The sequence below is a fragment of the Coregonus lavaretus genome (genome assembly GCF_964263955.1).
Source record: "Coregonus lavaretus genome assembly, chromosome: 17".
Taxonomy (NCBI): Eukaryota; Metazoa; Chordata; class Actinopteri; order Salmoniformes; family Salmonidae; genus Coregonus; species Coregonus lavaretus.
Window position 1 is genome coordinate 37,118,742 of NC_140004.1, and position 26,281 is coordinate 37,145,022.

General features: G+C 39.7%; 1 pseudogene across 1 annotated transcript in view; it reads right to left on the reverse strand.

The window, feature by feature from the left end:
* Positions 1-26,281, reverse strand: part of LOC311144245 — a 49,376-nt pseudogene that overhangs the window by 17,550 nt on the left and 5,545 nt on the right. Inside the window, exons 3-6 of the transcript XR_014615580.1 lie at positions 3,416-3,583; positions 2,995-3,145; positions 1,889-2,080; positions 5-179 (exon numbers count right to left, since the gene is read on the reverse strand). The product of XR_014615580.1 is annotated as an uncharacterized misc_RNA (transcript). The remainder of the gene's footprint in view (positions 1-4; positions 180-1,888; positions 2,081-2,994; positions 3,146-3,415; positions 3,584-26,281) is intronic.

Below are 26,281 nucleotides of genomic sequence, written 5' to 3' on the forward strand. Positions count from 1 at the left end.
TTACCTCTTGCATTCAGGCCCATGTCCATGATCCCGTGTTTGACTTTCATGTGGCGGGTGAGGTTCCCCTTCAGCGTGAACTTGCTGGGGCAGTAGAGGCACTTGAAGGGCCTGCTGTCAGAGTGCAGGTGCATATGGCCCATCAGGTTATGCATTCTGTTGAACTCCTTCCCACACAGCTGAAAACAAGGAAGAACAAAAAGAAAATAGTCAGATATGTGCTCGCGGACCAACCAATAAGGTGCATGAATTAATGAACAAACAGAAAGTGGAACAGATTTATTTTTGGCATTAAAAGACTTCATCAAGCTCCAAGGAAAGCATTGCATGTGCTCGGAAGCAACAGACAATCAGCTTATAAACCCAAACCAGCATTTTGGCAAATAATTATTGTAATTTTTCCTCAAACAAATGCATTGAATACCAACTATTGAAATAGTTTGTGTACACATTCCTTGATTACAATTTGGAAATTCCATTATTCCTCGAACCACATCTGTACCCCTTCATGGTATAGTAAACACCATTCAAGGGCAGAAAAACCACGGCAAGTCTAAAACTGTGTCCATTGATCAAACTTTCCTCTCTATCAAACAACTGATGTGTAAGATGACGAATCCTCACAGCATTCAGAGCTGTAATAGGAGCTGGACGTAATCATGAATGAATGTGCGCACACACCCACAGATACACACACATGCACGCACACACACACACACACACACACACACACACACACACAATACCACACACACACACACAGAGAGAAAGAATCAGCGAGACAGGGCCAGAAGAGGAGGGATGGGAAGGGCAACTCCTGCGCTGTCCTTCCTCTGTATTCTTTTTGATTAGGGTTTCCTTCAGGAGGAGAGAGGGACTGTAAACTGTCCAAGAGGACCGTGAGAAAACAGGAAGCGTTCCCTCCAGCAGCAGAGAAAGCGAGATGAAATCTATTTGCAGGGCCTGTTCTCCGGGGAGGCTGGGGGCCATTGTTAGAGAGGCAGTTTGTGCAGCGATATCCTTCCTATGGACGAGGAGGGATCTCACTGCCAAATCTTCTCTCTGTCTACAATCTCCTCATCGTCTCAACTCTCCTACTAGAGAACAAGGTCACACAGACACTCAGAAACAGTGTTGAGCTGCTTCAGAGTGTCTATTGGCTTCTCTAATTTAAATGTGGTCCCACTTAACATTACAGAGACTTTCTATTATAGTAATAACACTATTTTTTGTTGACCCCTTTTTTTGTGATATCCAATTGGTAGTTACAGTCTTGTCCCATCGCTGCCACTCCCATGCGGACTCGGGAGAGGCGAAGGTTGAGAGCCACGCGTCCTCCGAAACACGACCCCGTCAAGCTGCACTGCTTCTTGACACACTTAACCCGGAAGCCAGCCACACCAACGTGTCAAAGGAAACACCGTACGACTGGCGACCAAAGCCAGCGTCCATGCGCCACAAGGTGTTGCTAGAGCACGATGGGACAAGGACATCCCGGCCAGTCACACCCTCCCCTAACCCGGACAACGCTGGGCCAATTGTGCGCCGCCTCATGAGTCTTCCAGTCGCGGCCGGCTGCGACACAGCCTGGGATTGAACCTGAATCTGTAGTGACGCCTCTAGCACTGATCAGTGCCTTAGACCACTGCGCCGCTCAGGAGGCCCATAACACTACTTTTCCCTAACACAACCCTCGGTGTTCAAGTAACCAAGCAGAGTTAAATTAGTGCACAAAAAGATGGACAAAGACATGCAAGGCAGATAGTGGGACTATTGACATGCATTTATCTTCAGATACCCTGGCTTTAAAAGGAGTTGTTGTATGTTGTCATAAATGAAACTGTCTCTAGCGCTCTCCTCAATATATTGCATATATCAGAACACTCACCTTGCATTTATAGGGTTTGATGTCAGAGTGGACGATCATGTGGGCCTTGAGGGTCTGTTTCTGAACAAAGCTCTTGAAGCAGAGGTGGCACTGGTAGGCCCGGATGTTAGTATGGATCAGGACGTGGCGCTTCATGTTGGCCAAGAGGGTGAACTCCCGACCACAGATACTACACTTGTGCTCCTTCACCCCCTGAGAGAGAGAGAGAGAGAGAGAGAGAGAGAGAGAGAGAGAGAGAGAGAGAGAGAGAGAGAGAGAGAGAGAGAGAGAGAGAGAGAGAGAGAGAGAGAGAGAGAGAGAGAGAGAGGTTTGTTTAAATAACCATCATAGTGGAAAATTGTCTTACATCTTGACAAGGCCGTCAGGGACAAGAAAGACATCATAGCAAGATGTTAGCATGACAACAAGAGAGCGGATGCCTTGTATCATCTGAACAAGGCAGAATAATAGGATTCTCACAATATTCCGTGACTGAACCTGTAGCTACTGTTATTGTAGCATGCACTCACATCTCTCTCTAAAGTCTCATTTGTCTGTTTGCTGGGCTCAAGGTTTTTGAGGAGAGCTGCTCTTTGTCCTGGCTTCACCATGTAGTACTAAAAGACAGTTTGAAGCAGAAACAATTATGTGAAATGTGTAGTGTGAAAGTCATCATACTGTCATGTATGTCCTACGCAGGACTGCCCAACCCTGTTCCTGGAGAGCTACCGTCTTGTAGGTTTTTGCTCCAACCCTAATCTAGCACACCTGATTCTAATAATTAGCAGGTTGATAAGATGAATCAGGTTAGTAACACCTGGGGTTGGAGCGAAAACCTACAGGAGGGTAGCTCTCCAGGAACAGGGTTGGGCAACCCTGTCCTATAGCAAAACCATTTCATGTCAACAAATGTAAAGGCCCCTGATGTAGGTTAAGTGTCATGACACTAGCCAGCTGATACTGTCAACAGGTAAAGCCTGCCTTAACACCCACTGATTCACAGGTAGACACTTCATCTCCACAACACAACACAACCTAGCCCTGCAAAGATATGTCCCTCCAAACACACATGTTGACATTAGTGGACAGTAGGATGTGGACAGTATGAAGACCCCACCCAGTCATACCTTATGTGTAAGTGTGTGCTGTTTGAGGTGATGGGACTGTATAAACTCCATGCCACATTCGCTGCAGATGTATGGCCGGATGTCTTTGTGCTTCATCATGTGGTTCTGTAGCTGGCTGGGGTACTGGAAGCTCTTCTGGCACTCACTACACCTGGACAGAAAACAGACACTTGCTACACCTGGACAGAAAACTATAGAAATAGAATGAGAATTAGAATTGAGAATGAAATAGAAATGTAATTCTATACAGAAAACCCACACTCTGTTTCCTGATAACCCGCTTGTTTTTTTTTTACTGCCAAACCCACAAATCTTCCAGTGGAGGACATGTAAAATATCTACAAGCAGAAATAGGGGTAACAGACATATGAGGTAATGTGCAGCCTAGATGGTGTTTCTGGGCATTTGTAACGTAGGCTACCTGTAAAGGGTGGGTCCTCTGTGGGCTGCCAGGTGTCTCTTGAGCTGGGCCAGAGTGGGGAAGTCCAAACCGCACTCCACACACACATTCTCCTGGCCTTTCTCATGCTTCAGCTCATGGGCCCGCAGCTCACTAGGGTAGGCAAAACCCCTCCCACACACCCCACAACTGGAGAGGAGAGGAGAGGAGAGGAGGAGAGGAGAGGAGAGGAGAGGAGAGGAGAGGAGAGGAGAGGAGAGGAGAGGAGAGGAGAGGAGAGGAGAGGAGAGGAGAGGAGAGGAGAGGAGAGGAGAGGAGAGGAGAGGAGAGGAGAGGAGAGGCAAATAGATTGTTTTTATCCCAATGGATAATTTGTTTAAGAGAAAGTAGACTAACTTGCATGCATCAAGAGTAATTATAAGTCATAGGAGAGAGTGGGTTAAGTTGAGCCACCCTTGTTACTTGGAAACAATACACAAAATTAATTATTTGACCAAATATTTAGGAAGAGGTCATAATTTCATGGAGTCTGTGAAGGAAGAAAAACCACATGGAAAAAGTGTTAAGCAAGTTAGTTAAAAAAAACACGGATTTATTGTGTTTGTATCTAAACCAAAGTAGATCATTTAAAGATTGTTCTATACATCAGTTGGGGTCTCTACAATGTTAGAAAAAGGGTTCCAAAACGGTTCTTCTGCTGTCCCCATAGGAGAACCCTTTTTGGTTCAAGGTAGAACTACACTCAGTGGCCAGTTTATTAGGTACACCCATCTAGCACCTGGTCGGACCCCCCTTTGCCTCCAGAACAGCCTGAATCCTTTGGGGCATGGAAACGTTGCTCAATTGTTATCAAAGGACCTAACGTGTGCCAGGAAAACATTCCCCACACCATTCCGTTGACACCAGGCAGGATGGGTCCATAGACCTTAAGCCAAATCCTGACTCTCCCATCAGCAAGATGCAACAGGAACCGGGATTCATCAGACCAGGCAATGTTTTCCACTCCACAATTGTCCAGTGTTGGTGATCGCGTGCCCACTGGAGCCGCTTCTTCTTGTTTTTAGCTGATAGGAGTAGAACCCGGTGTGGTCGTCTGCTGCAATAGCCCATACGTGACAAGGGACGACGAATTGTGCATTCCGAGATGTCGATTTGTACACCACTGTTGTACTGAGCCGTTACTTGCCTATTTGTGGGCCGCCAGTTAGCTTGCACGATTCTTGCCATTTTTTAACATGTATTTAACCTTTATTTAACTAGGTAAGTCAGTTAAGAACAAATTCTTATTTACAATGATGGCTTACCCCGGCCAAACCCAGACGACGCTGGGCCAATTGTGCGCCGCCCTATGGGACTCACAAGCACAGCCGGATTGTGATACAGCTTGGAATCAGAGACGCCTCTAGCACTGAGATGCACTGAGATGCAGTGCCTTAGACCGCTTTGCCCATTCTCGTTCGACCTCTCATCGACGAGCTGTTTTCGCCCACAGGTCTGCCACTGACTGTTTGTCGCACCATTCTCGGTAATCCCTAGAGACTGTCGTGCTTGAAAAGCTTAGGAGGGCCGCCGTTTCTGAGATACTGGATCCATCACGCCTGGCACTGACGATCATACCACGCTCAAAGTCACTTAGATCACTCATTTTGCCCATTCTAACGTTCAATCGAACAGTAAATGAATGCCTCGATGCCTGTCTGCCTGCTTTATATAGCAAGCCATGGCCACGTGACTCACTGCCTGTAGGAGTGAGCCATTGTCGTGAACTGGGTGATATACCTAATAAACTGAGTGTATGTAGATACCTTTGTTAGAAAGAATACTATATTTCCCTTGACGGAGTGATGCTAAATGTAAAACTTACCTCGCTCTCTCATACTGATGACTATTCATTGACAGGTCTATCTTTGGTCTACGTTTATTCTATCCTTGGTCTATGTTTGAGTCACTGACTAGGCATGTAATGTAAGGTCCTTGTTGATGAACACATTTTCTTAGTTCTCGGCTAGACTAAGTAAAGAGTAACTCTAGACTAGTAACTCTAGACAAGTGATTCCAGTATCTCTAGACTAGTAACTCTAGTAACTCTAGACTAGTAACTCTAGACTAGTAACTCCAGTAACTCTAGTGTAGTAACTCCAGTAACTCTAGACTAGTAACTCCAGTAACTCTAGACTAGTAACTCTAGACTAGTGACCCCAGTAACTCTAGACTAGTAACTCCAGTAACTCTAGACTAGTAACTCTAGTAACTCTCGACTAGTAACTCCAGTAACTCTAGACTAGTAACTCCAGTAACTCTAGACTAGTAACTCTAGACTAGTAACTCTAGACTAGTGACTCCAGTAACTCTAGTCTAGTAACTCCAGTAACTCTAGACTAGTAACTCCAGTAACTCTAGACTAGTAACTCTAGACTAGTAACTCCAGTAACTCTAGACTAGTAACTCCAGTAACTCTAGACTAGTAACTCTAGACTAGTAACTCCAGTAAATATAGTCTAGTGACTCCAGTAATTCTAGACTAGTGACTCTAGACTAGTGACTCCAGTAACTCTAGACTAGTAACTCTAGTAACTCTAGACTAGTAACTCTAGACTAGTAACTCCAGTAACTCTAGACTAGTAACTCCAGTAACTCTAGACTAGTAACTCCAGACTAGTGACTCCAGTAACTCTAGACTAGTAACTCCAGTAACTCTAGACTAGTAACTCCAGTAACTCTAGACTAGTAACTCTAGACTAGTAACTCCAGTAACTCTAGTCTAGTAACTCCAGTAACTCTAAACTAGTAACTCCAGACTAGTGACTCCAGTAACTCTAGACTAGTAACTCCAGTAAGTCTAGACTAGTAACTCCAGTAACTCTAGACTAGTAACTCCAGTAACTCTGACTAGTAACTCTAGACTAGTGACTCCAGTAACTCTAGACTAGTAACTCCAGTAACTCTAGACTAGTAACTCTAGACTAGTAACTCCAGTAACTCTAGACTAGTAACTCCAGTAACTCTAGACTAGTGACTCCAGTAACTCTAGACTAGTAACTCTAGTAACTCTAGACTAGCAACTCTAGACTAGTGACTCCAGTAACTCTAGACTAGTGACTCCAGTAACTCTAGACTAGTAACTCCAGTAACTCTAGACTAGTAACTCCAGTAACTCGAGACTAGTAACTCCAGTAACTCTAGACTAGTAACTCCAGTAACTCTAGACTAGTAACTCCAGTAACTCTAGACTAGTAACTCCAGTAACTCTAGACTAGTAACTCTAGACTAGTAACTCCAGTAACTCTAGACTAGTAACTCCAGTAACTCTAGACTAGTAACTCTAGACTAGTACCTCAAGTAACTCTAGACTAGTAACTCTAGACAAGTGATTCCAGTATCTCTAGACTAGTAACTCTAGTAACTCTAGACTAGTAACTCTAGACTAGTAACTCCAGTAACTCTAGTATAGTAACTCCAGTAACTCTAGACTAGTAACTCCAGTAACTCTAGACTAGTAACTCTAGACTAGTGACTCCAGTAACTCTAGACTAGTAACTCCAGTAACTCTAGACTAGTAACTCTAGTAACTTTAGACTAGTAACTCCAGTAACTCTAGACTAGTAACTCCAGTAACTCTAGACTAGTAACTCCAGTAACTATAGTCTAGTGACTCCAGTAACTCTAGACTAGTAACTCTAGACTAGTGACTCCAGTAACTCTAGACTAGTAACTCTAGTAACTCTAGACTAGTAACTCTAGACTAGTAACTCCAGTAACTCTAGACTTGTAACTCCAGTAACTCTAGACTAGTAACTCTAGACTAGTAACTCCAGTTAATATAATCTAGTAACTCCAGTAACTCTAGACTAGTAACTCTAGACAAGTGACTCCAGTAACTCTAGACTAGTAACTCTAGTAACTCTAGACTAGTAACTCTAGACTAGTGACTCCAGTAACTCGTGACTAGTAACTCCAGTAACTCTAGACTAGTAACTCCAGTAACTCTAGACTAGTAACTCCAGTAACTCTAGACTAGTAACTCTAGACTAGTGACTCCAGTAACTCTAGACTAGTAACTCCAGTAAATATAGTCTAGTAACTCCAGTAACTCTAGACTAGTAACTCTAGACAAGTGACTCCAGTAACTCTAGACTAGTAACTCTAGTAACTCTAGACTAGTAACTCTAGACTAGTAACTCCAGTAACTCCAGTCTAGTAACTCCATTAACTCTAGACTAGTAACTCTAGACTAGTGACTCCAGTAACTTTAGACTACTAACTCCAGTAACTCTAGACTAGTAACTCCAGTAACTCTAGACTAGTAACTCCAGTAACTCTAGACTAGTAACTCTAGACTAGTGACTCCAGTAACTCTAGACTAGTAACTCCAGTAACTCTAGACTAGTAACTCTAGTAACTCTAGACTAGTAACTCTAGACTAGTGACTCCAGTAACTCTAGACTAGTAACTCCAGTAACTCTAGACTAGTAACTCTAGACTAGTAACTCCAGTAACTATAGTCTAGTAACTCCAGTAACTCTAGACTAGTAACTCTAGACTAGTAACTCCAGTAACTCTAGACTAGTAACTCTAGTAACTCTAGACTAGTAACTCTAATCTAGTAACTCCAGTAACTCTAGTCTAGTAACTCCAGTAACTCTAGACTATTAACTCTAGACTAGTGACTCCAGTGACTCTAGACTACTAACTCCAGTAACTCTAGACTAGTAACTACAGTAACTCTAGACTAGTAACTCCAGTACCTCTAGACTAGTAACTCTAGACTAGTGACTCCAGTAACTCTAGACTAGTAACTCTTGTAACTCTAGACTAGTGACTCCAGTAACTCTAGACTAGTAATTCCAGTAACTCTAGACGAGTAATTCCAGTAACTCTATACTAGTAACTCCAGTAACTCTAGACTAGTAACTCTAGACTAGTGACTCCAGTAACTGTAGACTAGTAACTCCAGTAAATATAGTCTAGTAACTCCAGTAACTCTAGACTAGTAACTTTAGACAAGTGACTCCAGTAACTCTAGACTAGTAACTCTAGTAACTCTAGACTAGTAACTCTAGACTAGTAACTCCAGTAACTCTAGTCTAGTAACTCCAGTAACTCTATACTAGTAACTCTAGACTAGTGACTCCAGTAACTCTAGACTAGTAACTCCAGTAACTCTAGACTAGTAACTCCAGTAACTCTAGACTAGTAACTCCAGTAACTCTAGACTAGTAACTCTAGACTAGTGACTCCAGTAACTCTAGACTAGTAACTCCAGTAACTCTAGACTAGTAACTCTAGACTAGTAACTCCAGTAACTATAGTCTAGTAACTCCAGTAACTCTAGACTAGTAACTCTAGACTAGTAACTCCAGTAACTCTAGACTAGTAACTCTAGTAACTCTAGACTAGTAACTCTAATCTAGTATCTCCATTAACTCTAGTCTAGTAACTCCAGTAACTCTAGACTATTAACTCTAGACTAGTGACTCCAGTGACTCTAGACTACTAACTCCAGTAACTCTAGACTAGTAACTCTAGGCTAGTAACTCCAGTACCTCTAGACTAGTAACTCTAGACTAGTGACTCCAGTAACTCTAGACTAGTAACTATTGTAACTCTAGACTAGTGACTCCAGTAACTCTAGACTAGTAATTCCAGTAACTCTAGACTAGTAACTCCAGTAACTCTATACTAGTAACTCCAGTAACTCTAGACTAGTAACTCTAGACTAGTGACTCCAGTAACTCTAGACTAGTAACTCCAGTAAATATAGTCTAGTAACTCCAGTAACTCTAGACTAGTAACTCTAGACTAGTAACTCCAGTAACTCTAGTCTAGTAACTCCAGTAACTCTATACTAGTAACTCTAGACTAGTGACTCCAGTAACTCTAGACTAGTAACTCCAGTAACTCTAGACTAGTAACTCCAGTAACTCTAGACTAGTAACTCCAGTAACTCTAGACTAGTAACTCTAGACTAGTGACTCCAGTAACTCTAGACTAGTAACTCCAGTAACTCTAGACTAGTAACTCTAGTAACTCTAGACTAGTAACTCTAGACTAGTAACTCCAGTAACTCTAGACTAGTAACTCCAGTAACTCTAGACTAGTAACTCTAGTAACTCTAGACTAGTAACTCTAGACTAGTAATTCCAGTAACTCTAGTCTAGTAACTCCAGTAACTCTAGACTAGTAACTCTAGACTAGTGACTCCAGTAACTCTAGACTAGTAACTCCAGTAACTCTAGACTAGTAACTCTAGACTAGTAACTCCAGTAACTATAATCTAGTAACTCCAGTAACTCTAGACTAGTAACTCTAGACTAGTAACTCCAGTAACTCTAGACTAGTAACTCTAGTAACTCTAGACTAGTAACTCTAGTCTAGTAACTCCAGTAACTCTAGTCTAGTAACTCCAGTAACTCTAGACTAGTAACTCCAGTAAATATAGTCTAGTAACTCCAGTAACTCTAGACTAGTAACTCTAGATAAGTGACTCCAGTAACTCTAGACTAGTAACTCTAGTAACTCTAGACTAGTAACGCTAGACTAGTAACTCCAGTAACTCTAGTCTAGTAACTCCAGTAAGTCTATACTAGTAACTCTAGACTAGTGACTCCAGTAACTCTAGACTAGAACTCCAGTAACTCTAGACTTTTAACTCCAGTAACTCTAGACTAGTAACTCCAGTAACTCTAGACTAGTAACTCTAGACTAGTGACTCCAGTAACTCTAGACTAGTAACTCCAGTAACTCTAGACTAGTAACTCTAGTAACTCTAGACTAGTAACTCTAGACTAGTAACTCCAGTAACTCTAGTCTAGTAACTCCAGTAACTCTAGACTAGTAACTCTAGACTAGTGACTCCAGTAACTCTAGACTAGTAACTCCAGTAACTCTAGATTAGTAACTCTAGACTAGTAACTCCAGTAACTATAATCTAGTAACTCCAGTAACTCTAGACTAGTAACTCTAGACTAGTAACTTCAGTAACTCTAGACTAGGAAATCTAGTAACTCTAGACTAGTAACTCTAGTCTATATAACTCCAGTAACTCTAGTCTAGTAACTCCAGTAACTCTAGACTAGTAACTCTAGACTAGTGACTCCAGTGACTCTAGACTAGTAACTCCAGTAACTCTAGACTAGTAACTCCAGTAACTCTAGACTAGTAACTCCAGTACCTCTAGACTAGTAACTCTAGACTAGTGACTCCAGTAACTCTAGACTAGTAACTCTTGTAACTCTAGACTAGTGACTCCAGTAACTCTAGACTAGTAACTCCAGTAACACTAAAATAGTAACTCCAGTTACTCTAGACTAGTAACTCCAGTAACTCTAGTCTAGTAACTCCAGTAACTCTAGACTAGTAACTCTAGACTAGTGACTCCAGTAATTCTAGACTAGTTACTCCAGTAAATCTAGACTAGTAACTCCAGTAACTCTAGACTAGTAACTCAAGTAAGTCTAGACTAGTAACTCTAGACTAGTAACTCCAGTAACTCTAGACTAGTAACTCCAGTAACTCTAGACTAGTGACTCCAGTAAAACTAGACTAGTAACTCCAGTAACTCTAGACTAGTGACTCCAGTAACTCTAGACTAGTAACTCTAGACTAGTGACTCCAGTGACTCTAGACTAGTAAATCCAGTAAGTCTAGACTAGTAACTCCAGTAACTCTAGACTAGTGACTCCAGTAACTCTAGACAAGTAACTCTAGTAACTCTAGACTAGTAACTCTAGTCTAGTAACTCCAGTAACTCTAGTCTAGTAACTCCAGTAACTCTAGACTAGTAACTCTAGACTCGTGACTCCAGTGACTCTAGACTAGTAACTCCAGTAACTCTAGACTAGTAACTCCAGTAACTCTAGATTAGTAACTCTAGACTAGTAACTCCAGTAACTATAATCTAGTAACTCCAGTAACTCTAGACTAGTAACTCTAGACTAGTAACTTCAGTAACTCTAGACTAGGAAATCTAGTAACTCTAGACTAGTAACTCTAGTCTATATAACTCCAGTAACTCTAGTCTAGTAACTCCAGTAACTCTAGACTAGTAACTCTAGACTAGTGACTCCAGTGACTCTAGACTAGTAACTCCAGTAACTCTAGACTAGTAACTCCAGTAACTCTAGACTAGTAACTCCAGTACCTCTAGACTAGTAACTCTAGACTAGTGACTCCAGTAACTCTAGACTAGTAACTCTTGTAACTCTAGACTAGTGACTCCAGTAACTCTAGACTAGTAACTCCAGTAACACTAAAATAGTAACTCCAGTTACTCTAGACTAGTAACTCCAGTAACTCTAGTCTAGTAACTCCAGTAACTCTAGACTAGTAACTCTAGACTAGTGACTCCAGTAATTCTAGACTAGTTACTCCAGTAAATCTAGACTAGTAACTCCAGTAACTCTAGACTAGTAACTCAAGTAAGTCTAGACTAGTAACTCTAGACTAGTAACTCCAGTAACTCTAGACTAGTAACTCCAGTAACTCTAGACTAGTGACTCCAGTAAAACTAGACTAGTAACTCCAGTAACTCTAGACTAGTGACTCCAGTAACTCTAGACTAGTAACTCTAGACTAGTGACTCCAGTGACTCTAGACTAGTAAATCCAGTAAGTCTAGACTAGTAACTCCAGTAACTCTAGACTAGTGACTCCAGTAACTCTAGACAAGTAACTCTAGTAACTCTAGACTAGTAACTCTAGTCTAGTAACTCCAGTAACTCTAGTCTAGTAACTCCAGTAACTCTAGACTAGTAACTCTAGACTCGTGACTCCAGTGACTCTAGACTAGTAACTCCAGTAACTCTAGACTAGTAACTCCAGTAACTCTAGACTAGTAACTCCAGTACCTCTAGACTAGTAACTCTAGACTAGTGACTCCAGTAACTCTAGACTAGTAACTCTTGTAACTCTAGACTAGTGACTCCAGTAACTCTAGACTAGTAACTCCAGTAACACTAAAATAGTAAATCCAGTAACTCTAGACTAGTAACTCCAGTAACTCTAGTCTAGTAACTCCAGTAACTCTAGACTAGTAACTCTAGACTAGTGACTCCAGTAATTCTAGACTAGTTACTCCAGTAAATCTAGACTAGTAACTCCAGTAACTCTAGACTAGTAACTCCAGTAAGTCTAGACTAGTAACTCTAGACTAGTAACTCCAGTAACTCTAGACTAGTAACTCCAGTAACTCTAGACTAGTGACTCCAGTAACTCTAGACTAGTAACTTCAGTAACTCTAGACTAGTAACTATAGACTAGTAACTCCAGTAACTCTAGACTAGTAACTCCAGTAACTCTAGACTAGTAACTCCAGTAACTCTAGACTAGTAACTCCAGTACCTCTAGACTAGTAACTCTAGACTAGTGACTCCAGTAACTCTAGACTAGTAACTCTTGTAACTCTAGACTAGTGACTCCAGTAACTCTAGACTAGTAACTCCAGTAACACTAAAATAGTAACTCCAGTAACTCTAGACTAGTAACTCCAGTAACTCTAGTCTTGTAACTCCAGTAACTCTAGACTAGTAACTCTAGACTAGTGACTCCAGTAATTCTAGACTAGTTACTCCAGTAAATCTAGACTAGTAACTCCAGTAACTCTAGACTAGTAACTCCAGTAAGTCTAGACTAGTAACTCTAGACTAGTAACTCCAGTAACTCTAGACTAGTAACTCCAGTAACTCTAGACTAGTGACTCCAGTAACTCTAGACTAGTAACTTCAGTAACTCTAGACTAGTAACTATAGACTAGTAACTCCAGTAACTCTAGAATAGTAACTCTAGTAACTCTAGACTAGTAACTCTAGACTAGTAATTCCAGTAACTCTAGTCTAGTAACTCCAGTAACTCTAGACTAGTAACTAGAGACTAGTAACTACAGTAAATCTAGACTAGTATCTCCAGTAACTCTAGACTAGTAACTCTAGACTAGTGACTCCAGTAACTCTAGACTAGTAACTCCAGTAACTCTAGACTATTAACTCTAGACTAGTAACTCCAGTAACTCTAGACTAGTAACTCCAGTAACTCTAGACTAGTAACACTAGTACCTCTAGACTAGTAACTCCAGTAACTCTAGACTAGTAACTCTAGACTAGTAACTCCAGTAACTCTAGACTAGTAACTCCAGTAACTCTAGACTAGTAACTCCAGTAACTCTAGACTAGTAACTCTAGACTAGTAACTCTAGACAAGTAACTCCAGTAACTATAGTCTAGTGACTCCAGTAACTCTAGACTAGTAACTCTAGACTAGTGACTCCAGTGACTCTAGACAAGTAACTCTAGTAACTCTAGGCTAGTAACTCTAGTCTAGTAACTCCAGTAACTCTAGACTAGTAACTCTAGACTAGTGACTCCAGTGACTCTAGACTAGTAACTCCAGTAACTCTAGACTAGTAACTCCAGTAACTCTAGACTAGTAACTCCAGTAACTCTAGACTAGTAACTCTAGACTAGTGACTCCAGTAACTCTAGACTAGTAACTCTTGTAACTCTAGACTAGTGACTCCAGTAACTCTAGACTAGTAACTCCAGTAACACTAAAATAGTAACTCCAGTAACTCTAGACTAGTAACTCCAGTAACTCTAGTCTAGTAATTCCAGTAACTCTAGACTAATAACTCTAGACTAGTGACTCCAGTAATTCTAGACTAGTTACTCCAGTAAATCTAGACTAGTAACTCCAGTAACTCTATACTAGTAACTCCAGTAAGTCTAGACTAGTAACTCTAGACTAGAAACTCCAGTAACTCTAGACTAGTAACTCCAGTAACTCTAGACTAGTGACTCCAGTAACTCTAGACTAGTAACTTCAGTAACTCTAGACTAGTAACTATAGACTAGTAACTCCAGTAACTCTAGAATAGTATCTCTAGTAACTCTAGACTAGTAACTCTAGACTAGTAATTCCAGTAACTCTAGTCTAGTAACTCCAGTAACTCTAGACTAGTAACTAGAGACTAGTAACTCCAGTAAATCTAGACTAGTAACTCCAGTAACTCTAGACTAGTAACTCTAGACTAGTGACTCCAGTAACTCTAGACTAGTAACTCCAGTAACTCTAGACTATTAACTCTAGACTAGTAACTCCAGTAACTCTAGACTAGTAACTCCAGTAACTCTAGACTAGTAACTCCAGTAACTCTAGACTAGTAACTCCAGTAACTCTAGACTAGTAACTCTAGACTAGTAACTCTAGACTAGTAACTCCAGTAACTCTAGACTAGTAACTCCAGTAACTCTAGACTAGTAACTCCAGTAACTCTAGACTAGTAACTCTAGACTAGTAACTCTAGACAAGTAACTCCAGTAACTATAGTCTAGTGACTCCAGTAACTCTAGACTAGTAACTCTAGACTAGTAACTCCAGTAACTCTAGACTAGTAACTCCAGTAACTCTACACTAGTAACTCCAGTAACTCTAGACTAGTAACTCTAGTAACTCTAGACTAGTAATTCTAGACTAGTAACTCCAGTAACTCTAGACTAGTAACTCCAGTAACTCTAGACTAGTGACTCCAGTAAAACTAGACTAGTAACTCCAGTAACTCTAGACTAGTAACACTAGTAACTCTAGACTAGTAACTCCAGTAACTCTAGACTAGTAACTCTAGACTAGTAACTCTAGACTAGTAACTCCAGTAACTCTAGACTAGTAACTCCAGTAACTCTAGACTAGTAACTCCAGTAACTCTAGACTAGTAACTCTAGACTAGTAACTCTAGACAAGTAACTCCAGTAACTATAGTCTAGTGACTCCAGTAACTCTAGACTAGTAACTCTAGACTAGTAACTCCAGTAACTCTAGACTAGTAACTCCAGTAACTCTACACTAGTAACTCCAGTAACTCTAGACTAGTAACTCTAGTAACTCTAGACTAGTAATTCTAGACTAGTAACACCAGTAACTCTAGACTAGTAACTCCAGTAACTCTAGACTAGTGACTCCAGTAAAACTAGACTAGTAACTCCAGTAACTCTAGACTAGTGACTCCAGTAACTCTAGACTAGTAACTATAGACTAGTAACTCCAGTAACTCTAGAATAGTAACCCTAGTAACTCTAGACTAGTAACTCTAGACTAGTAATTCCAGTAACTCTAGTCTAGTAACTCCAGTAACTCTAGACTAGTAACTAGAGACTAGTAACTCCAGTAACTCTAGACTAGTAACTCCAGTAAATCTAGACTAGTGACTCCAGTAACTCTAGACTAGTAATTCTAGACTCGTAACTCCAGTAACTCTAGACTGGTAACTTCAGTAACTCTAGACTAGTAACTATAGACTAGTAACTCCAGTAACTCTAGAATAGTAACTCTAGTAACTCTAGACTAGTAACTCTAGACTGGTAATTCCAGTAACTCTAGTCTAGTAACTCCAGTAACTCTAGACAAGTGACTCCAGTAACTCTAGACTAGTAACTCTAGACTAGTGACTCCAGTAACTCTAGACTAGTAACTCCAGTAACTCTAGACTATTAACTCTAGACTAGTGGCTCCGTAACTCTAGACTAGTAACTCAAGTAACTCTAGACTAGTAACACTAGTAACTCTAGACTAGTAACTCCAGTAACTCTAAACTAGTAACTCTAGACTAGTAACTCTAGACTAGTAACTCCAGTAACTCTAGACTAGTAACTCCAGTAACTCTAGACTAGTAACTCCAGTAACTCTAGACTAGTAACTCTAGACTAGTAACTCTAGACAAGTAACTCCAGTAACTATAGTCTAGTGACTCCAGTAACTCTAGACTAGTAACTCTAGACTAGTAACTCCAGTAACTCTAGACTAGTAACTCCAGTAACTCTACACTAGTAACTCCAGTAACTCTAGACTAGTAACTCTAGTAACTCTAGACTAGTAATTCTAGACTAGTAACTCCAGTAACTCTAGTCTAGTAACTCCAGTAACTCTAGACTAGTAACTCCAGACTAGTGACTCCTGTAACTCTAGACTAGTAACTCCAGTAAATCTAGACTAGTAACTCCAGTAACTCTAGAATAGTAACTCTAGACTAGTAACTCCAGTAACTATAGTCTAGTAAGTCCAGTAACTCTAGACTAGTAACTCCAGTAACTCTAGACTAGTAACTCTAGACTAGTGACTCCAGTAACTCAAGACTAGTAACTCCAGTAACTCTAGACTAGTATCTCCAGTAACTCTAGACTAGTATCTCTAGGCTAGTAAGTCCAGTAACTCTAGACTAGTAACTCCAGTAACTCTAGACTAGTAACTCTAGACTATTAACTCTAGACTAGTAACTCCAGTAACTATAGTCTAGTAACTCCAGTTACTCTAGACTAGTAACTCCAGTAACTCTAGACTAGTAACACTAGTATATCTAGACTAGTAACTCCAGTAACTCTAGACTAGTAACTCTAGACTAGTAACTCTAGACTAGTAACTCCAGTAACTCTAGACTAGTAACTCCAGTAACTCTAGACTAGTAACTCCAGTAACTCTAGACTAGTAACTCTAGACTAGTAACTCTAGACAAGTAACTCCAGTAACTGTAGTCTAGTGACTCCAGTAACTCTAGACTAGTAACTCTAGACTAGTAACTCCAATAACTCTAGACTAGTAACTCCAGTAACTCTACACTAGTAACTCCAGTAACTCTAGACTAGTAACTCTAGACTAGTGACTCCAGTAACTCTAGACTAGTAACTCTTGTAACTCTAGACTAGTGACTCCAGTAACTCTAGACTAGTAACTCCAGTAACACTAAAATAGTAACTCCAGTAACTCTAGACTAGTAACTCCAGTAACTCTAGTCTAGTAATTCCAGTAACTCTAGACTAATAACTCTAGACTAGTGACTCCAGTAATTCTAGACTAGTTACTCCAGTAAATCTAGACTAGTAACTCCAGTAACTCTATACTAGTAACTCCAGTAAGTCTAGACTAGTAACTCTAGACTAGAAACTCCAGTAACTCTAGACTAGTAACTCCAGTAACTCTAGACTAGTGACTCCAGTAACTCTAGACTAGTAACTTCAGTAACTCTAGACTAGTAACTATAGACTAGTAACTCCAGTAACTCTAGAATAGTATCTCTAGTAACTCTAGACTAGTAACTCTAGACTAGTAATTCCAGTAACTCTAGTCTAGTAACTCCAGTAACTCTAGACTAGTAACTAGAGACTAGTAACTCCAGTAAATCTAGACTAGTAACTCCAGTAACTCTAGACTAGTAACTCTAGACTAGTGACTCCAGTAACTCTAGACTAGTAACTCCAGTAACTCTAGACTATTAACTCTAGACTAGTAACTCCAGTAACTCTAGACTAGTAACTCCAGTAACTCTAGACTAGTAACTCCAGTAACTCTAGACTAGTAACTCCAGTAACTCTAGACTAGTAACTCTAGACTAGTAACTCTAGACTAGTAACTCCAGTAACTCTAGACTAGTAACTCCAGTAACTCTAGACTAGTAACTCCAGTAACTCTAGACTAGTAACTCTAGACTAGTAACTCTAGACAAGTAACTCCAGTAACTATAGTCTAGTGACTCCAGTAACTCTAGACTAGTAACTCTAGACTAGTAACTCCAGTAACTCTAGACTAGTAACTCCAGTAACTCTACACTAGTAACTCCAGTAACTCTAGACTAGTAACTCTAGTAACTCTAGACTAGTAATTCTAGACTAGTAACTCCAGTAACTCTAGACTAGTAACTCCAGTAACTCTAGACTAGTGACTCCAGTAAAACTAGACTAGTAACTCCAGTAACTCTAGACTAGTAACACTAGTAACTCTAGACTAGTAACTCCAGTAACTCTAGACTAGTAACTCTAGACTAGTAACTCTAGACTAGTAACTCCAGTAACTCTAGACTAGTACCTCCAGTAACTCTAGACTAGTAACTCCAGTAACTCTAGACTAGTAACTCTAGACTAGTAACTCTAGACAAGTAACTCCAGTAACTATAGTCTAGTGACTCCAGTAACTCTAGACTAGTAACTCTAGACTAGTAACTCCAGTAACTCTAGACTAGTAACTCCAGTAACTCTAGACTAGTGACTCCAGTAAAACTAGACTAGTAACTCCAGTAACTCTAGACTAGTGACTCCAGTAACTCTAGACTAGTAACTATAGACTAGTAACTCCAGTAACTCTAGAATAGTAACCCTAGTAACTCTAGACTAGTAACTCTAGACTAGTAATTCCAGTAACTCTAGTCTAGTAACTCCAGTAACTCTAGACTAGTAACTAGAGACTAGTAACTCCAGTAACTCTAGACTAGTAACTCCAGTAAATCTAGACTAGTGACTCCAGTAACTCTAGACTAGTAATTCTAGACTCGTAACTCCAGTAACTCTAGACTAGTAACTTCAGTAACTCTAGACTAGTAACTATAGACTAGTAACTCCAGTAACTCTAGAATAGTAACTCTAGTAACTCTAGACTAGTAACTCTAGACTGGTAATTCCAGTAACTCTAGTCTAGTAACTCCAGTAACTCTAGACAAGTGACTCCAGTAACTCTAGACTAGTAACTCTAGACTAGTGACTCCAGTAACTCTAGACTAGTAACTCCAGTAACTCTAGACTATTAACTCTAGACTAGTGGCTCCGTAACTCTAGACTAGTAACTCAAGTAACTCTAGACTAGTAACACTAGTAACTCTAGACTAGTAACTCCAGTAACTCTAAACTAGTAACTCTAGACTAGTTACTCTAGACTAGTAACTCCAGTAACTCTAGACTAGTAACTCCAGTAACTCTAGACTAGTAACTCCAGTAACTCTAGACTAGTAACTCTAGACTAGTAACTCTAGACAAGTAACTCCAGTAACTATAGTCTAGTGACTCCAGTAACTCTAGACTAGTAACTCTAGACTAGTAACTCCAGTAACTCTAGACTAGTAACTCCAGTAACTCTACACTAGTAACTCCAGTAACTCTAGACTAGTAACTCTAGTAACTCTAGACTAGTAATTCTAGACTAGTAACTCCAGTAACTCTAGTCTAGTAACTCCAGTAACTCTAGACTAGTAACTCCAGACAAGTGACTCCAGTAACTCTAGACTAGTAACTCCAGTAACTCTAGACTAGTAACTCCAGTAACTCTAGAATAGTAACTCTAGACTAGTAACTCCAGTAACTATAGTCTAGTAAGTCCAGTAACTCTAGACTAGTAACTCCAGTAACTCTAGACTAGTAACTCTAGACTAGTGACTCCAGTAACTCAAGACTAGTAACTCCAGTAACTCTAGACTAGTATCTCCAGTAACTCTAGACTAGTATCTCTAGGCTAGTAAGTCCAGTAACTCTAGACTAGTAACTCCAGTAACTCTAGACTAGTAACTCTAGACTATTAACTCTAGACTAGTAACTCCAGTAACTATAGTCTAGTAACTCCAGTTACTCTAGACTAGTAACTCCAGTAACTCTAGACTAGTAACACTAGTATATCTAGACTAGTAACTCCAGTAACTCTAGACTAGTAACTCTAGACTAGTAACTCTAGACTAGTAACTCCAGTAACTCTAGACTAGTAACTCCAGTAACTCTAGACTAGTAACTCCAGTAACTCTAGACTAGTAACTCTAGACTAGTAACTCTAGACAAGTAACTCCAGTAACTGTAGTCTAGTGACTCCAGTAACTCTAGACTAGTAACTCTAGACTAGTAACTCCAGTAACTCTAGACTAGTAACTCCAGTAACTCTACACTAGTAACTCCAGTAACTCTAGACTAGTAACTCTAGTAACTCTAGACTAGTAATTCTAGACTAGTAACTCCAGTAACTCTAGACTAGTAACTCCAGTAACTCTAGACTAGTGACTGCAGTAAAACTAGACTAGTAACTCCAGTAACTCTAGACTAGTAACACTAGTAACTCTAGACTAGTAACTCCAGTAACTCTAGACTAGTAACTCTAGACTAGTAACTCTAGACTAGTAACTCCAGTAACTCTAGACTAGTAACTCCAGTAACTCTATACTAGTAACTCCAGTAAGTCTAGACTAGTAACTCTAGACTAGAAACTCCAGTAACTCTAGACTAGTAACTCCAGTAACTCTAGACTAGTGACTCCAGTAACTCTAGACTAGTAACTTCAGTAACTCTAGACTAGTAACTATAGACTAGTAACTCCAGTAACTCTAGAATAGTATCTCTAGTAACTCTAGACTAGTAACTCTAGACTAGTAATTCCAGTAACTCTAGTCTAGTAACTCCAGTAACTCTAGACTAGTAACTAGAGACTAGTAACTCCAGTAAATCTAGACTAGTAACTCCAGTAACTCTAGACTAGTAACTCTAGACTAGTGACTCCAGTAACTCTAGACTAGTAACTCCAGTAACTCTAGACTATTAACTCTAGACTAGTAACTCCAGTAACTCTAGACTAGTAACTCCAGTAACTCTAGACTAGTAACTCCAGTAACTCTAGACTAGTAACTCCAGTAACTCTAGACTAGTAACTCTAGACTAGTAACTCTAGACTAGTAACTCCAGTAACTCTAGACTAGTAACTCCAGTAACTCTAGACTAGTAACTCCAGTAACTCTAGACTAGTAACTCTAGACTAGTAACTCTAGACAAGTAACTCCAGTAACTATAGTCTAGTGACTCCAGTAACTCTAGACTAGTAACTCTAGACTAGTAACTCCAGTAACTCTAGACTAGTAACTCCAGTAACTCTACACTAGTAACTCCAGTAACTCTAGACTAGTAACTCTAGTAACTCTAGACTAGTAATTCTAGACTAGTAACTCCAGTAACTCTAGACTAGTAACTCCAGTAACTCTAGACTAGTGACTCCAGTAAAACTAGACTAGTAACTCCAGTAACTCTAGACTAGTAACACTAGTAACTCTAGACTAGTAACTCCAGTAACTCTAGACTAGTAACTCTAGACTAGTAACTCTAGACTAGTAACTCCAGTAACTCTAGACTAGTAACTCCAGTAACTCTAGACTAGTAACTCCAGTAACTCTAGACTAGTAACTCTAGACTAGTAACTCTAGACAAGTAACTCCAGTAACTATAGTCTAGTGACTCCAGTAACTCTAGACTAGTAACTCTAGACTAGTAACTCCAGTAACTCTAGACTAGTAACTCCAGTAACTCTACACTAGTAACTCCAGTAACTCTAGACTAGTAACTCTAGTAACTCTAGACTAGTAATTCTAGACTAGTAACACCAGTAACTCTAGACTAGTAACTCCAGTAACTCTAGACTAGTGACTCCAGTAAAACTAGACTAGTAACTCCAGTAACTCTAGACTAGTGACTCCAGTAACTCTAGACTAGTAACTATAGACTAGTAACTCCAGTAACTCTAGAATAGTAACCCTAGTAACTCTACACTAGTAACTCTAGACTAGTAATTCCAGTAACTCTAGTCTAGTAACTCCAGTAACTCTAGACTAGTAACTAGAGACTAGTAACTCCAGTAACTCTAGACTAGTAACTCCAGTAAATCTAGACTAGTGACTCCAGTAACTCTAGACTAGTAATTCTAGACTCGTAACTCCAGTAACTCTAGACTAGTAACTTCAGTAACTCTAGACTAGTAACTATAGACTAGTAACTCCAGTAACTCTAGAATAGTAACTCTAGTAACTCTAGACTAGTAACTCTAGACTGGTAATTCCAGTAACTCTAGACTAGTAACTCCAGTAACTCTAGACAAGTGACTCCAGTAACTCTAGACTAGTAACTCTAGACTAGTGACTCCAGTAACTCTAGACTAGTAACTCCAGTAACTCTAGACTATTAACTCTAGACTAGTGGCTCCGTAACTCTAGACTAGTAACTCAAGTAACTCTAGACTAGTAACACTAGTAACTCTAGACTAGTAACTCCAGTAACTCTAAACTAGTAACTCTAGACTAGTAACTCTAGACTAGTAACTCCAGTAACTCTAGACTAGTAACTCCAGTAACTCTAGACTAGTAACTCCAGTAACTCTAGACTAGTAACTCTAGACTAGTAACTCTAGACAAGTAACTCCAGTAACTATAGTCTAGTGACTCCAGTAACTCTAGACTAGTAACTCTAGACTAGTAACTCCAGTAACTCTAGACTAGTAACTCCAGTAACTCTACACTAGTAACTCCAGTAACTCTAGACTAGTAACTCTAGTAACTCTAGACTAGTAATTCTAGACTAGTAACTCCAGTAACTCTAGTCTAGTAACTCCAGTAACTCTAGACTAGTAACTCCAGACTAGTGACTCCAGTAACTCTAGACTAGTAACTCCAGTAACTCTAGACTAGTAACTCCAGTAACTCTAGAATAGTAACTCTAGACTAGTAACTCCAGTAACTATAGTCTAGTAAGTCCAGTAACTCTAGACTAGTAACTCCAGTAACACTAGACTAGTAACTCTAGACTAGTGACTCCAGTAACTCAAGACTAGTAACTCCAGTAACTTTAGACTAGTATCTCTAGTAACTCTAGACTAGTATCTCTAGGCTAGTAAGTCCAGTAACTCTAGACTAGTAACTCCAGTAACTCTAGACTAGTAACTCTAGACTATTAACTCTAGACTAGTAACTCCAGTAACTATAGTCTAGTAACTCCAGTTACTCTAGACTAGTAACTCCAGTAACTCTAGACTAGTAACACTAGTATATCTAGACTAGTAACTCCAGTAACTCTAGACTAGTAACTCTAGACTAGTAACTCTAGACTAGTAACTCCAGTAACTCTAGACTAGTAACTCCAGTAACTCTAGACTAGTAACTCCAGTAACTCTAGACTAGTAACTCTAGACTAGTAACTCTAGACAAGTAACTCCAGTAACTGTAGTCTAGTGACTCCAGTAACTCTAGACTAGTAACTCTAGACTAGTAACTCCAGTAACTCTAGACTAGTAACTCCAGTAACTCTACACTAGTAACTCCAGTAACTCTAGACTAGTAACTCTAGTAACTCTAGACTAGTAATTCTAGACTAGTAACTCCAGTAACTCTAGACTAGTGACTGCAGTAAAACTAGACTAGTAACTCCAGTAACTCTAGACTAGTAACACTAGTAACTCTAGACTAGTAACTCCAGTAACTCTAGACTAGTAACTCTAGACTAGTAACTCTAGACTAGTAACTCCAGTAACTCTAGACTAGTAACTCCAGTAACTCTAGACTAGTAACTCCAGTAACTCTAGACTAGTAACTCTAGACTAGTAACTCTAGACAAGTAACTCCAGTAACTATAGTCTAGTGACTCCAGTAACTCTAGACTAGTAACTCTAGACTAGTAACTCTAGACTAGTAACTCCAGTAACTCTAGACTAGTAACTCCAGTAACTCTAGACTAGTAACTCCAGTAACTCTAGACTAGTAACTCTAGACTAGTAACTCTAGACAAGTAACTCCAGTAACTCTAGACTAGTGACTCCAGTAAAACTAGACTAGTAACTCTAGACTAGTGACTCCAGTAACTCTAGACTAGTAACTATAGACTAGTAAGTCCAGTAACTCTAGAATAGTAACCCTAGTAACTCTAGACTAGTAACTCTAGACTAGTAATTCCAGTAACTCTAGTCTAGTAACTCCAGTAACTCTAGACTAGTAACTAGAGACTAGTAACTCCAGTAACTCTAGACTAGTAACTCCAGTAAATCTAGACTAGTGACTCCAGTAACTCTAGACTAGTAATTCTAGACTAGTAACTCCAGTAACTCTAGACTAGTAACTTCAGTAACTCTAGACTAGTAACTATAGACTAGTAACTCCAGTAACTCTAGAATAGTAACTCTAGTAACTCTAGACTAGTAACTCTAGACTGGTAATTCCAGTAACTCTAGTCTAGTAACTCCAGTAACTCTAGACTAGTAACTAGAGACTAGTAACTCCAGTAACTCTAGACTAGTAACTCCAGTAAATCTAGACTAGTGACTCCAGTAACTCTAGACTAGTGACTCTAGACTAGTGACTCCAGTAACTCTAGACTAGTAACTCCAGTAACTCTAGACTATTAACTCTAGACTAGTGGCTCCGTAACTCTAGACTAGTAACTCCAGTAACTCTAGACTAGTAACACTAGTAACTCTAGACTAGTAACTCCAGTAACTCTAAACTAGTAACTCTAGACTAGTAACTCTAGACTAGTAACTCCAGTAACTCTAGACTAGTAACTCCAGTAACTCTAGACTAGTAACTCCAGTAACTCTAGACTAGTAACTCTAGACTAGTAACTCTAGACAAGTAACTCCAGTAACTATAGTCTAGTGACTCCAGTAACTCTAGACTAGTAACTCTAGACTAGTAACTCCAGTAACTCTAGACTAGTAACTCCAGTAACTCTACACTAGTAACTCCAGTAACTCTAGACTAGTAACTCTAGTAACTCTAGACTAGTAATTCGAGACTAGTAACTCCAGTAACTCTAGTCTAGTAACTCCAGTAACTCTAGACTAGTAACTCCAGACTAGTGACTCCAGTAACTCTAGACTAGTAACTCCAGTAACTCTAGACTAGTAACTCCAGTAACTCTAGAATAGTAACTCTAGACTAGTAACTCCAGTAACTATAGTCTAGTAAGTCCAGTAACTCTAGACTAGTAACTCCAGTAACTCTAGACTAGTAACTCTAGACTAGTGACTCCAGTAACTCAAGACTAGTAACTCCAGTAACTCTAGACTAGTATCTCCAGTAACTCTAGACTAGTATCTCTAGGCTAGTAAGTCCAGTAACTCTAGACTAGTAACTCCAGTAACTCTAGACTAGTAACTCTAGACTATTAACTCTAGACTAGTAACTCCAGTAACTATAGTCTAGTAACTCCAGTAACTCTAGACTAGTAACTCCAGTAACTCTAGACTAGTTACTCTAGACTAGTAACTCCAGTAACTCTAGACTAGTAACTCCATTAACTCTAGACTAGTAACTCTAGACTAGTAACTCTAGACTAGTAACTCTAGACTAGTAACTCCAGTAACTATAGTCTAGTAACTCCAGTAACTCTAGACTAGTGACTCCAGTAACTCTAGACTAGTAACTCTAGTAACTCTAGACTAGTAACTCTAGACTAGTGACTCCAGTAACTCTAGACTAGTAACTCTAGACTAGTAACTCCATTAACTCTAGACTAGTAACTCCAGTAACTCTAGACTAGTGACTCCAGTAAGTCTAGACTAGTAACTCTAGACTAGTAACTCCAGTAACTCTAGACTAGTAACTCCAGTAACTCTAGACTAGTGACTCCAGTAAGTCTAGACTAGTAACTCCAGTTAGTCTAGACTAGTAACTCCAGTAACTCTAGACTAGTGACTCCAGTAAGTCTAGACTAGTAACTCGAGTAAGTCTAGACTAGTAACTCCAGTAACTCTCGACTAGTGACTCCAGTAACTCTAGACTAGTAACTCTAGTAACTCTAGACTAGTAACTCTAGACTAGTGACTCCAGTAACTCTAGACTAGTGTCTCCAGTAACTCTAGACTAGTAACTCTAGTAACTCTAGACTAGTAACTCTAGACTAGTGACTCCAGTAACTCTAGACTAGTAACTCTAGACTAGTAACTCCATTAACTCTAGACTAGTAACTCCAGTAACTCTAGACTAGTGACTCCAGTAAGTCTAGACTAGTAACTCTAGACTAGTAACTCCAGTAACTCTAGACTAGTAACTCCTGTAACTCTAGACTAGTGACTCCAGTAAGTCTAGACTAGTAACTCCAGTAAGTCTAGACTAGTAACTCCAGTAACTCTAGACTAGTGACTCCAGTAAAACTAGACTAGTAACTCCAGTAACTCTAGACTAGTGACTCCAGTAACTCTAGACTAGAAACTTCAGTAACTCTAGACTAGTAACTATAGACTAGTAACTCCAGTAAATCTAGAATAGTAACTCTAGTAACTCTAGACTAGTAACTCTAGACTAGTAATTCCAGTAACTCTAGTCTAGTAACTCCAGTAACTCTAGACTAGTAACTAG